Here is a 15969-nt window from a genome sequence, read left to right as displayed (position 1 = left end):
CACTCTCTGAAACACTCTGAAACTCTCTATCACTCTCTATCACTCTCTGACACTCTCTGACACTCTCTGACACGCTCTGACACTCTCAGACACTCTCTGACACTCTCTGACACTCTCTGACACTCTCTGAAACTCTCTATCACTCTCTGACACTCTCTGACACTCTATCACTCTCTATCACTCTCTGACACTCTCAGACACTCTCAGACACTCTCTGACACTCCCTGACACTCCCTGACACTCCCTGACACTCTCTGACACTCTCTGACACTCTCTGACACTCTCTGACACTCTCTATCACTCTCTGAAACACTCTGAAACTCTCTATCACACTCTATCACTCTCTGACACTCTCTGACAGTCTCTGACACTCTCTATCACTCTCTGACACGCTCTGACACTCTCAGACACTCTCTGACACTCTCTATCATTCTCTGACACTCTCTGACACTCTCTGAAACTCTCTATCACTCTTTATCACTCTCTGACACTCTTTGACACTCTCTGACACTCTCTATCACTCTCTATCACTCTCTGACACTCTCTGACACTCTCTATCACTCTCTAGCACTCTCTGACACTCTATGACACTCTCTGACACTCTCTATCACTCTCTGACACTCTCTGACAGTCTCTATCACTCTCTATCACTCTCAGACACTCTCTGAAACACTCTGAAACTCTCTATCACTCTCTGACACTCTCTGACAGTCTCTGACACTCTCTATCACTCTCTGACACGCTCTGACACTCTCAGACACTCTCTGACACTCTCTGACACTCTCTATCACTCTCTGACACTCTCTGACACTCTCTGACACTCTCTGACAGTCTCTGACACTCTCTATCACTCTCTATCACTCTCTATCACTCTCTATCACTCTCTGACACTCTCTGACACTCTCTGACACTCTCTATCACTCTCTATCACTCTCTATCACTCTCTGACACTCTCTGACACTCTCTGACACTCTCTATCACTCTCTGACACTCTCTGACACTCTCTGACACTCTCTGACACTCTCTGACACTCTCTGACAGTCTCTATCAGTCTCTATCACTCTCAGACAGTCTCAGACACACTCTGACACTCTCTGACACTCTCTGAAACTCTCTATCACTCTCTATCACTCTCTGACACTCTCTGACACTCTCTGACACTCTGTATCACTCTCTATCACTCTCTGACACTCTCTGACACTCTCTGACACTCTCAGACACTCTCTGAAACACTCTGAAACTCTCTATCACTCTCTATCACTCTCTGACACTCTCTGACACTCTCTGACACTCTCTATCACTCTCTGACACTCTCTGACACTCTCTGACACGCTCTGACACTCTCAGACACACTCTGACACTCTCTGACACTCTCTATCATTCTCTGACACTCTCTGACACTCTCTGAAACTCTCTATCACTCTTTATCACTCTCTGATACTCTTTGACAATCTCTGACACTCTCTATCACTCTCTATCACTCTCTGACACTCTCTGACACTCTCTATCACTCTCTATCACTCTCTGACACTCTCAGACTCTCTCAGACTCTCTCAGACACTCTCTGACACTCTCTGACACTCCCTGAAACTCTCTATCACTCTCTATCACTCCCTGACACTCTCTGACACTCTCTGACACTCTCTGACACTCTCTGACAGTCTCTGACACTCTCTATCACTCTCTGACACTCTCAGACACTCACTATCACTCTCTGACACTCTCTGACACTCTCTGACAGTCTCTATCACTCTCTATCACTCTCAGACACTCTCCGAAACACTCTGAAACTCTCTATCACTCTCTATCACTCTCTGACACTCTCTGACACTCTCTGACAGTCTCTGACACTCTCTATCACTCTCTGACACTCTCTGACACGCTCTGACACTCTCAGACTCTCTCTGACACTCTCTGACACTCTCTATCACTCTCTGACACTCTCTGACACTCTCTGACACTCTCTGACTGTCTCTGACACTCTCTATCACTCTCTATCACTCTCTGACACTCTCTGACACTCTCTGACACTCTCTATCACTCTCTATCACTCTCTGACACTCTCTGACACTCTCTATCACTCTCTATCACTCTCTGACACTCTCAGACTCTCTCAGACACTCTCTGACACTCTCTGACACTCCCTGAAGCACTCTGAAACTCTCTATCACTCTCTATCACTCTCTGACACTCTCTGACACACTCTGACACTCTCTGACACTCTCTATCACTCTCTGACACTCTCTGACACTCTCTGACAGTCTCTGACACTCTCTATCACTCTCTATCACTCTCTATCACTCTCTGACACTCTCTGACACTCTCTATCACTCTCTATCACTCTCTGACACTCTCTGACACTCTCTATCACTCTCTATCACTCTCTGACACTCTCTGACACTCTCTTTCACTCTCTATCACTCTCTGACACTCTCTGACACTCTCAGACACTCTCTGACACTCTCTGACACTCTCTATCACTCTCTATCACTCTCTATCACTCTCTGACACTCTCAGACACTCACTATCACTCTCTGACACTCTCTGACACTCTCTGACAGTCTCTATCACTCTCTATCACTCTCAGACACTCTCTGAAACACTCTTAAACTCTCTATCACTCTCTGACACTCTCTGACACTCTCTGACAGTCTCTGACACTCTCTATCACTCTCTGACACTCTCTGACACGCTCTGACACTCTCTGACACTCTCTATCACTCTCTATCACTCTCTGACACTCTCTGACACTCTCTTTCACTCTCTATCACTCTCTGACACTCTCTGACACTCTCAGACACTCTCTGACACTCTCTGACACTCTCTATCACTCTCTATCACTCTCTGACACTCTCAGACACTCACTATCACTCTCTGACACTCTCTGACACTCTCTGACAGTCTCTATCACTCTCTATCACTCTCAGACACTCTCTGAAACACTCTTAAACTCTCTATCACTCTCTGACACTCTCTGACAGTCTCTGACACTCTCTATCACTCTCTGACACTCTCTGACACGCTCTGACACTCTCTGACAGTCTCTATCACTCTCTATCACTCTCAGACACTCTCTGAAACACTCTTAAACTCTCTATCACTCTCTGACACTCTCTGACAGTCTCTGACACTCTCTATCACTCTCTGACACTCTCTGACACGCTCTGACACTCTCAGACACTCTCTGACACTCTCTGACACTCTCTATCACTCTCTGACACTCTCTGACACTCTCTGACACTCTCTGACAGTCTCTGACACTCTCTATCACTCTCTATCAATCTCTATCACTCTCTGACACTCTCTGACACTCTCTATCACTCTCTATCAATCTCTATCACTCTCTGACACTCTCTGACACTCTCTGACACTCTCTATCACTCTCTATCACTCTCTATCACTCTCTGACACTCTCTGACACTCTCTGACACTCTCTGACAGTCTCTGACACTCTCTATCACTCTCTATCAATCTCTATCACTCTCTGACACTCTCTGACACTCTCTGACACTCTCTATCAATCTCTATCACTCTCTGACACTCTCTGACACACTCTGACACACTATTACTCTCTGACACTCTCAGACACTCTCTGACACTCTCTGACACTCTCTGACACTCTCTGACACTCGCTATCACTCTCTATCACTCTCTGACACTCTCTGACACTCTCTGACCCTCTCAGACACTCTCAGACACTCTCAGACACTCTCTGACATCCCTGAAACTCTCTATCACTCTCTATCACTCTCTGACACTCTCTGACACTCTCTGACAGTCTCTATCACTCTCTATCACTCTCTGACACTCTCTGACACTCTCTGACAGTCTCTATCACTCTCTATCACTCTCTGACACTCTCAGACACTCTCTGACACTCTCTGACACTCTCAGACACTCTCTGACACTCTCTGACACTCACTATCACTCTCTGACACTCTCTGACACTCTCTGACAGTCTCTATCACTCTCTATCACTCTCTGACACTCTCTGACACTCTCTGACACTCTCTGACACTCTCAGACACTCTCTGACACTCTCTGACACTCTCTGAAACTCTCTATCACTCTCTATCACTCTCTGACACTCTCTGACACTCTCTGACAGTCTCTATCACTCTCTATCACTCTCTGACACTCTCTGACACTCTCAGACACTCTCTGACACTCTCTGACACTCTCAGACACTCTCAGACACTCTCTGACAGTCTCTATCACTCTCTAACACTCTCTGACACTCTCTGACACTCTCTGACACTCTCTGACACTCTCAGACACTCTCTGACACTCTCTGAAACTCTCTATCACTCTCTGACACTCTCTGACACTCTCTGACAGTCTCTATCACTCTCTATCACTCTCTGACACTCTCTGACACTCTCAGACACTCTCTGACACTCTCTGACACTCTCTGACACTCTCAGACACTCTCAGACACTCTCTGACAGTCTCTATCACTCTCTATCACTCTCTGACACTCTCTGACACTCTCAGACACTCTCTGACACTCTCTGACACTCTCTGACACTCTCTGACACTCTCTGACACTCTCAGACACTCTCTGACACTCTCTGACACTCTCTATCACTCTCTGACACTCTCTGACACTCACTATCACTCTCTGACACTCTCTGACAGTCTCTATCACTCTCTATCACTCTCTGACACTCTCTGACACTCTCTGACACTCTCTGACAGTCTCTATATCTCTCTATCACTCTCTGACACTCTCTGACACTCTCTGACACTCTCTGACACTCTCTGACACTCTCTGAAACTCTCTATCACTCTCTATCACTCTCTATCACTCTCTGACACTCTCTGACACTCTCTGACAATCTCTGACAGTCTCTATCACTCTCTATCACTCTCTGACACTCTCTGACACTCTCTGACACTCTCAGACACTCTCTGACACTCTCTGACACTCTCTATCACTCTCTGACACTCTCTGACACTCTCTGAAACTCTCTATCACTCTCTATCACTCTCTGACACTCTCTGACACTCTCTGACAGTCTCTATCACTCTCTATCACTCTCTGACACTCTCTGACACTCTCTGACACTCTCAGACACTCTCAGACACTCTCTGACACTCTCTGACACTCTCAGACACTCTCTGACACTCTCTATCACTCTCTGACACTCTCTGACACTCACTATCACTCTCTGACACTCTCTGAAACTCTCTGACAGTCTCTATCACTCTCTGACACTCTCTGACACTCTCTGACACTCTCTGACACTCTCTGACACTCTCTGACAGTCTCTATCACTCTCTATCACTCTCTGACAATCTCAGACACTCTCTGACACTCTCTGACACTCTCTGAAACTCTCTGTCTCTCTCTATCACTCTCTGACATTCTCTGACACTCTCTGACACTCTCTGACACTCTCTGACAGTCTCTATCACTCTCTATCACTCTCTGACACTCTCTGACACTCTCTGACACTCTCTGACACTCTCTGACAGTCTCTATCACTCTCTATCACTCTCTGACACTCTCTGACACTCTCTGACACTCTCTGACAGTCTCTATCACTCTCTATCAATCTCTATCACTCTCTGACACTCTCTGACACTCTCAGACACTCTCTGACACTCTCTGACACTCTCTGACACTCTCAGACACTCTCTGACACTCTCTGACACTCTCTATCACTCTCTGACACTCTCTGACACTCACTATCACTCTCTGACACTCTCTGACACTCTCTGACAGTCTCTATCACTCTCTATCACTCTCTGACACTCTCTGACACTCTCTGACACTCTCTGACAGTCTCTATCACTCTCTATCACTCTCTATCACTCTCTGACACTCTCTGACACTCTCTGACACTCTCAGACACTCTCTGACACTCTCTGACACTCTCTATCACTCTCTATCACTCTCTATCACTCTCTATCACTCTCTGACACTCTCTGACACTCTCTGACACTCTCTGACACTCTCTGACAGTCTATATCACTCTCTATCACTCACTATCACTCTCTGACACTCTCAGACACTCTCAGACACTCTCTGACACTCTCTGACACTCTCTGACACTCTCAGACACTCTCTGACACTCTCTGACAGTCTCTATCACTCTCTATCACTCCCTGACACTCTCTGACACTCTCAGACACTCTCTGACACTCTCTGACACTCTCTGTCACTCTCAGACACTCTCTGACACTCTCTGACACTCACTATCACTCTCTGACACTCTCTGACACTCTCTGACACTCTCTGACAGTCTCTATCACTCTCTATCAATCTCTGACACTCTCTGACACTCTCTGACACTCTCTGACAGTCTCTATCACTCTCTATCACTCTCTGACACTCTCTGACACTCTCTGACACTCTCTGAAACTCTCTATCACTCTCTATCACTCTCTGACACTCTCTGACACTCTCAGACACTCACTATCACTATCTGACACTCTCTGACACTCTCTGAGACTCTCTGACACTCTCTATCACTCTTTATCACTCTCTGACACACTCTGACACTCTCTGACACTCTCTGAAATTCTCTATCACTCTCTATCACTCTCTGCCACTCTCTGACACTCTCTGACACTCTCTGACTGTCTCTATCACTCTCTATCACTCTCTGACACTCTCTGACACTCTCAGACACTCTCTGACACTCTCTGACACTCTCTGAAACTCTCTATCACTCTCTATCGCTCTCTGACACTCTCTGACACACTCTGACACACTCTGACACACTCTGACACACTCTGACAATCTCTGACACTCTCTGACACTCTCTATCACTCACTATCACTCTCTGACACTCTCTGACACTCTCTGACACTCTCTGACACTCTCTGAAACTCTCTATCACTCTCTATCACTCTCTGACACTCTCTGACACTCTCAGACACTCACTATCACTATCTGACACTCTCTGACACTCTCTGAGACTCTCTGACACTCTCTATCACTCTTTATCACTCTCTGACACTCTCTGACACTCTCTGACACTCTCTGAAATTCTCTATCACTCTCTATCACTCTCTGCCACTCTCTGACACTCTCTGACTGTCTCTATCACTCTCTATCACTCTCTGACACTCTCTGACACTCTCAGACACTCTCTGACACTCTCTGACACTCTCTATCACTCTCTATCACTCTCTATCGCTCTCTGACACTCTCTGACACACTGTGACACACTCTGACACACTCTGACACTCTCTGACACTCTCTATCACTCACTATCACTCTCTGACACTCTCTGACACTCTCAGACACTCTCAGACACTCTCAGACACTCTCTGAAACTCTCTGAAACTCTCTATCACTCTCTATCACTCTCTGACACTCTCTGACACTCTCTGACACTCTCTGTCACTCTCTATCACTCTCTGACACTCTCTGACACTCTCTGACAGTCTCTATCACTCTCTATCACTCTCTATCACTCTCTGACACTCTCTGACACTCTCTGACACTCTCAGACACTCTTTGACACTCTCTGAAACTCTCTATCACTCTCTATCGCTCTCTGACACTCTCTGACACACTCTGACACTCTCTGACACTCTCTGACACTCTCTATCACTCTCTGACACTCTCTGACACTCTCTGAAACTCTCTATCACTCTCTGACACTCTCTGACACTCTCTGACACTCTCAGACACTCTCTGACACTCTCTGAAACTCTCTATCACTCTCTATCGCTCTCTGACACTCTCTGACACTCTCTGAAACTCTCTATCACTCTCTATCACTCTCTATCACTCTCTGACACTCTCTGACACTCTCTGACACTCTCTATCACTCTCTGACACTCTCTGACACTCTCAGACACTCTCTATCACTCTCTGACACTCTCAGACACTCTCTGAAACTCTCTCTCACTCTCTATCACTCTCTGACACTCTCTGCCACTCTCTATCACACTCTGACACTCTCAGACACTCTCTGACACTCTCAGACACTCTCTGAAACTCTCTATCACTCTCTGAAACTCTCTGACACTCTCTGAAACTCTCTATCACTCTCTATCACTCTCTGACACTCTCTGACACTCTCAGACACTCTCTGACACTCTCTATCACTCTCTATCACTCTCTGACACTCTCTGACACTCTCTATCACTCTCTATCACTCTCTGACACTCTCTGACACTCTCTGACACTCTCTATCACTCTCTATCACTCTCTGACACTCTCATACACTCACTATAACTCTCTGACACTCTCTGACACTCTCTGACAGTCTCTATCACTCTCTATCACTCTCTATCACTCTCTGACACTCTCAGACACTCTCAGACACACTCTGACACTCTCTGACACTCTCTGACACTCTCTGACACTCTCTGACAGTCTCTATCACTCTCTATCACTCTCTATCACTCTCTGACACTCTTTGACACTCTCTGAAACTCTCTAACACTCTCTGACACTCTCTGACACTCTCTGACACTCTCAGACACTCTCTGACACTCTCAGACACTCTCTGAAACTCTCTATCACTCTCTATCACTCTCTGACACTCTCTGACACTCTCTGACAGTCTCTGACACTCTCTATCACTCTCTGACACTCTCTGACACGCTCTGACACTCTCAGACACTCTCTGACACTCTCTGACACTCTCTATCACTCTCGGACACTCTCTGACACTCTCTGACACTCTCAGACACTCTCTGACACTCTCTATCACTCTCTATCACTCTCTGACACTCTCTGACAGTCTCTATCACTCTCTATCACTCTCTGACACTCTCTGACACTCTCTGACACTCTCTGACACTCTCTGACACTCTCTGACACTCTCTGACAGTCTCTATCACTCTCTATCACTCTCTATCACTCTCTGACACTCTCTGACACTCTCTGACACTCTCTGACAGTCTCTATCACTCTCTATCACTCTCTATCACTCTCTGACACTCTCAGACACTCTCAGACACTCTCTGACACTCTCTGACACTCTCTGACACTCTCAGACACTCTCTGACACTCTCTGACACTCTCTATCACTCTCTGACACTCTCTGACACTCACTATCACTCTCTGACACTCTCTGACACTCTCTGACAGTCTCTATCACTCTCTATCACTCTCTATCACTCTCTGACACTCTCTGACACTCTCTGACACTCTCTGACACTCTCTGACACTCTCTGACAGTCTCTATCACTCTCTATCACTCTCTGACACTCTCTGACACTCTCTGACACTCTCTGACACTCTCTATCACTCTCTATCACTCTCTGACACTCTCTGACACTCGCTGACACTCTCTGACAGTCTCTATCACTCTCTATCACTCTCTATCACTCTCTGACACTCTCTGACACTCTCAGACACTCTCTGACACTCTCTGACACTCTCTGACACTCTCAGACACTCTCTGACACTCTCTGACAGTCTCTATCACTCTATATCACTCTCTGACACTCTCTGACACTCTCTATCACTCTCTATCACTCTCTGACACTCTCTGACACTCTCTGACACTCTCTATCACTTTCTATCACTCTCTGACACTCTCTGACACTCTCTGACACTCTCAGACACTCTCTGACACTCTCTGACACTCTCTATCACTCTCTGACACTCTCTGACACTCAATATCACTCTCTGACACTCTCTGACACTCTCTGACAGTCTCTATCACTCTCTATCAATCTCTGACACTCTCTGACACTCTCTGACACTCTCTGACAGTCTCTATCACTCTCTATCACTCTCTGACACTCTCTGACACTCTCTGACACTCTCTGACAGTCTCTATCACTCTCTATCAATCTCTGACACTCTCTGACACTCTCTGACAGTCTCTATCACTCTCTATCACTCTCTGACACTCTCTATCACTCTCTATCACTCTCTGACACTCTCTGACACTCTCTGACACTCTCAGACACTCTCTGACACTCTCTGACACTCTCTATCACTCTCTGACACTCTCTGACACTCAATATCACTCTCTGACACTCTCTGACACTCTCTGACAGTCTCTATCACTCTCTATCAATCTCTGACACTCTCTGACACTCTCTGACACTCTCTGACAGTCTCTATCACTCTCTATCACTCTCTGACACTCTCTGACACTCTCTGACACTCTCTGAAACTCTCTATCACTCTCTGACACTCTCTGACACTCTCAGACACTCACTATCACTATCTGACACTCTCTGACACTCTCTGAGACTCTCTGACACTCTCTATCACTCTTTATCACTCTCTGACACACTCTGACACTCTCTGACACTCTCTGAAATTCTCTATCACTCTCTATCACTCTCTGCCACTCTCTGACACTCTCTGACTGTCTCTATCACTCTCTATCACTCTCTGACACTCTCTGACACTCTCAGACACTCTCTGACACTCTCTGACACTCTCTGAAACTCTCTATCACTCTCTGTCGCTCTCTGACACTCTCTGACACACTCTGACACACTCTGACACTTTCTGACACTCTCTGACACTCACTATCACTCACTATCACTCTCTGACACTCTCTGACACTCTCAGACACTCTCAGACACTCTCTGAAACTCTCTGAAACTCTCTATCACTCTCTATCACTCTCTATCACTCTCTGACATTCTCTGACACTCTCTGACACTCTCTGACACTCTCTATCACTCTCTATCACTCTCTGACACTCTCTGACACTCTCTGACAGTCTCTATCACTCTCTATCACTCTCTATCACTCTCGGACACTCTCTGACACACTCTGACACTCTCTGACACTCTCTGACACTCTCTATCACTCACTATCACTCTCTGACTCTCTCTGACACTCTCAGACACTCTCAGACACTCTCTGAAACTCTCTGAAACTCTCTATCACTCTCTATCACTCTCTGACACTCTCTGACACTCTCTGAAACTCTGCAACACTCTCTATCACTCTCTATCACTCTCTGACACTCTCTGACACTCTCTGACACTCTCTGATACTCTCTGTCACTCTCTATGACTCTCTGACACTCTCTGACACTCTCTGAAACTCTCTATCACTCTCTATCACTCTCTGACACTCTCTGACACTCTCTGACACTCTCTGACACTCTCTATCACTCTCTGACACTCTCTGACACTCTCTGACACTCTCTGACACTCTCAGACACTCTCTATCACTCTCTGACACTCTCAGACACTCTCTGAAACTCTCTCTCACTCTCTATCACTCTCTGACACTCTCTGCCACTCTCTATCACACTCTGACACTCTCAGACACTCTCAGACACTCTCTGACACTCTCAGACACTCTCTGACACTCTCTATCACTCTCTATCACTCTCTGACACTCTCTGACACTCTCTATCACTCTCTGACACTCTCTGACACTCTCTGACACTCTCTATCACTCTCTATCACTCTCTATCACTCTCTGACACTCTCATACACTCACTATAACTCTCTGACACTCTCTGACACTCTCTGACAGTCTCTATCACTCTCTATCACTCTCTGACACTCTCAGACACTCTCAGACACTCTCAGACACACTCTGACACTCTCTGACACTCTCTGACACTCTCTATCACTCTCTATCACTCTCTATCACTCTCTGACACTCTTTGACACTCTCTGAAACTCTCTATCACTCTCAGACACTCACTATCACTCTCTGACACTCTCTGACACTTTCTGACAGTCTCTATCACTCTCTATCACTCTCTGACACTCTCAGACACTCTCAGACACTCTCAGACACACTCTGACACTCTCTGAAACTCTCTATCACTCTTTATCACTCTCTGACACTCTTTGACACTCTCTGACACTCTCTATCACTCTCTATCACTCTCTGACACTCTCTGACACTCTCTGACACTCTCTATCACTCTCTATCACTCTCTGACACTCTCAGACACTCTCAGACACGCTCTGACACTCTCTGACACTCCCTGAAACTCTCTATCACTCTATATCACTCCCTGACACTCTCAGACACTCTCTGACACTCTCTGACACTCACTGACACTCTCTGAAACACTCTCTGACACTCTCTGACAGTCTCTATCACTCTCTATCACTCTCAGACAGTCTCAGACAAACTCTGACACTCTCTGACACTCTCTGAAACTCTCTATCACTCTCTGACACTCTCTGACACTCTCTGACACTCTCTATCACTCTCTATCACTCTCTGACACTCTCGGACACTCTCTGACACTCTCTGACACTCTCTGACACTCTCAGACACTCTCTGACACTCTCTGACACTCTCTATCATTCTCTGACACTCTCTGACACTCTCTATCACTCTTTATCACTCTCTGACACTCTTTGACACTCTCTGACACTCTCTATCACTCTCTATCACTCTCTGACACTCTCTGACACTCTATCACTCTCTATCACTCTCTGACACTCTCAGACACTCTCAGACACACTCTGACACTCTCTGACACTCCCTGAAACTCTCTATCACTCTCTATCACTCCCTGACACTCTCTGACACTCTCTGACACTCTCTGACACTCTCTATCACTCTCTGACACTCTCTGACACTCTCTGACAGTCTCTATCACTCTCTATCACTCTCAGACACTCTCTGAAACACTCTGAAACTCTCTAATACTCTCTATCACTCTCTATCACTCTCTGACACTCTCTGACAGTCTCTGACACTCTCTATCACTCTCTGACAGTCTCTATCACTCTCTATCACTCTCAGACACTCTCTGAAACACTCTGAAACTCTCTATCACTCTCTGACACTCTCTGACAGTCTCTGACACTCTATCACTCTCTATCACTCTCCATCACTCTCTGACACGCTCTGACACTCTCAGACACTCTCTGACACTCTCTGACACTCTCTGACACTCTCTATCACTCTCTGACACTCTCTGACACTCTCTGACACTCTCTGACACTCTCTATCACTCTCTATCACTCTCTATCACTCTCTATCACTCTCTGACACTCTCTGACACTCTCTGACACTCTCTATCACTCTCTATCACTCTCTGACACTCTCTGACACTCTCTGACACTCTCTATCACTCTCTATCACTCTCTGACACTCTCTGACACTCTCTGACACACTCTGACACTCTATCACTCTCTGACACTCTCAGACACTCTCTGACACTCTCAGACACTCTCTGACACTCTCTGACAGTCTCTATCAGTCTCTATCACTCTCAGACAGTCTCAGACACACTCTGACACTCTCTGACACTCTCTGAAACTCTCTATCACTCTCTATCACTCTCTGACATTCTCTGACACTCTCTGACACTCTGTATCACTCTCTATCACTCTCTGACACTCTCTGACACTCTCTGACACTCTCAGACACTCTCTGAAACACTCTGAAACTCTCTATCACTCTCTATCACTCTCTGACACTCTCTGACACTCTCTGACACTCTCTATCACTCTCTGACACTCTCTGACACTCTCTGACACGCTCTGACACTCTCAGACACTCTCTGACACTCTCTGACACTCTCTATCATTCTCTGACACTCTCTGAAACTCTCTATCACTCTTTATCACTCTCTGATACTCTTTGACAATCTCTGACACTCTCTATCACTCTCTATCACTCTCTGACACTCTCAGACTCTCTCAGACACTCTCTGACACTTCTGACACTCCCTGAAACTCTCTATCACTCTCTATCACTCCCTGACACTCTCTGACACTCTCTGACACTCTCTGACACTCTCTATCACTCTCTATCACTCTCTGACACTCTCAGACACTCACTATCACTCTCTGACACTCTCTGACACTCTCTGACAGTCTCTATCACTCTCTATCACTCTCAGACACTCTCTGAAACACTCTGAAACTCTCTATCACTCTCTATCACTCTCTGACACTCTCTGACACTCTCTGACACGCTCTGACACTCTCAGACACTCTCAGGCACTCTCTGACACTCTCTGACACTCTCTATCACTCTCTGACACTCTCTGACACTCTCTGACACTCTCTGACTGTCTCTGACACTCTCTATCACTCTCTATCACTCTCTGAAACTCTCTGACACTCTCTGACACTCTCTGACACTCTCTGACACTCTCTATCACTCTCTATCACTCTCTGACACTCTCTGACACTCTCTGACACTCTCTATCACTCTCTATCACTCTCTGACACTCTCTGACACTCTCTATCACTCTCTATCACTCTCTGACACTCTCAGACACTCTCAGACACTCTCTGACACTCCCTGACACTCTCTGACACTCTCTGACACTCTCTATCACTCTCTATCACTCTCTGACACTCTCAGACACTCACTATCACTCTCTGACACTCTCTGACACTCTCTGACAGTCTCTATCACTCTCTATCACTCTCAGACACTCTCTGAAACACTCTGAAACTCTCTATCACTCTCTATCACTCTCTGACACTCTCTGACACTCTCTGACACTCTCTGACACTCTCTATCACTCTCTGACACTCTCTGACACGCTCTGACACTCTCAGACACTCTCTGACACTCTCTGACACTCTCTATCACTCTCTGACACTCTCTGACACTCTCTGACACTCTCTGACAGTCTCTGACACTCTCTATCACACTCTATCACTCTCTATCACTCTCTGACACTCTCTGACACTCTCTGACACTCTCTGACACTCACTATCACTCTCTATCACTCTCTGACACTCTCTGACACTCTCTATCACTCCCTATCACTCTCTGACACTCTCTGACACTCTCTATCACTCTCTATCACTCTCTGACACTCTCTGACACTCTCTGACACTCTCTGACACTCTCTGACACTCCCTGAAACTCTCTATCACTCTCTATCACTCCCTGACACTCTCTGACACTCTCTGACACTCTCTGACACTCTCTATCACTCTCTATCACTCTCAGACACTCTCTGAAACACTCTGAAACTCTCTATCACTCTCTGACACTCTCTGACTGTCTCTGACACTCTCTGTCACTCTCTGACACTCTCTGACACGCTCTGACACTCTCTGACACTCTCTATCACTCTCTATCACTCTCTGACACACTCTGACACTCTATCACTCTCTGACACTCTCAGACACTCTCAGACACTCTCTGACACTCTCAGACACTCGCTATCACTCTCTATCACTCTCTGACACTCTCTGACACTCTCTGACCTTCTCAGACACTCTCAGACACTCTCAGACACTCTCTGACACTCCCTGAAACTCTCTATCACTCTCTATCACTCTCTGACACTCTCTGACACTCTCTGACACTCTCTGACAGTCTCTATCACTCTCTATCACTCTCTGACACTCTCTGACACTCTCAGACACTCTCTGACACTCTCTGACACTCTCTGACACTCTCTGACACTCTCTGACACTCTCTGACCCTCTCAGACACTCTCTGACAGTCTCTATCACTCTCTATCACTCTCTGACACTCTCTGACACTCTCTGACCTTCTCAGACACTCTCAGACACTCTCAGACACTCTCTGACACTCCCTGAAACTCTCTATCACTCTCTATCACTCTCTGACACTCTCTGACACTCTCTGACACTCTCTGACAGTCTCTATCACTCTCTATCACTCTCTGACACTCTCTGACACTCTCAGACACTCTCTGACACTCTCTGACACTCTCTGACACTCTCTGACACTCTCTGACACTCTCTGACCCTCTCAGACACTCTCTGACAGTCTCTATCACTCTCTATCACTCTCAGACACTCTCTGAAACACTCTGAAACTCTCTATCACTCTCTATCACTCTCTGACACTCTCTGACACTCTCTGACACGCTCTGACACTCTCAGACACTCTCAGGCACTCTCTGACACTCTCTGACACTCTCTATCACTCTCTGACACTCTCTGACACTCTCTGACACTCTCTGACTGTCTCTGACACTCTCTATCACTCTCTATCACTCTCTGACACTCTCTGACACTCTCTGACACTCTCTGACACTCTCTGACACTCTCTATCACTCTCTATCACTCTCTGACACTCTCTGACACTCTCTGACACTCTCTATC

Source organism: Heterodontus francisci, chromosome 8 (assembly GCF_036365525.1).
Source record: "Heterodontus francisci isolate sHetFra1 chromosome 8, sHetFra1.hap1, whole genome shotgun sequence".
NCBI classification, from domain to species: Eukaryota; Metazoa; Chordata; class Chondrichthyes; order Heterodontiformes; family Heterodontidae; genus Heterodontus; species Heterodontus francisci.
The sequence above is the reverse complement of the archived record's forward strand: the minus strand, read 5'-3'. Positions refer to the sequence as shown.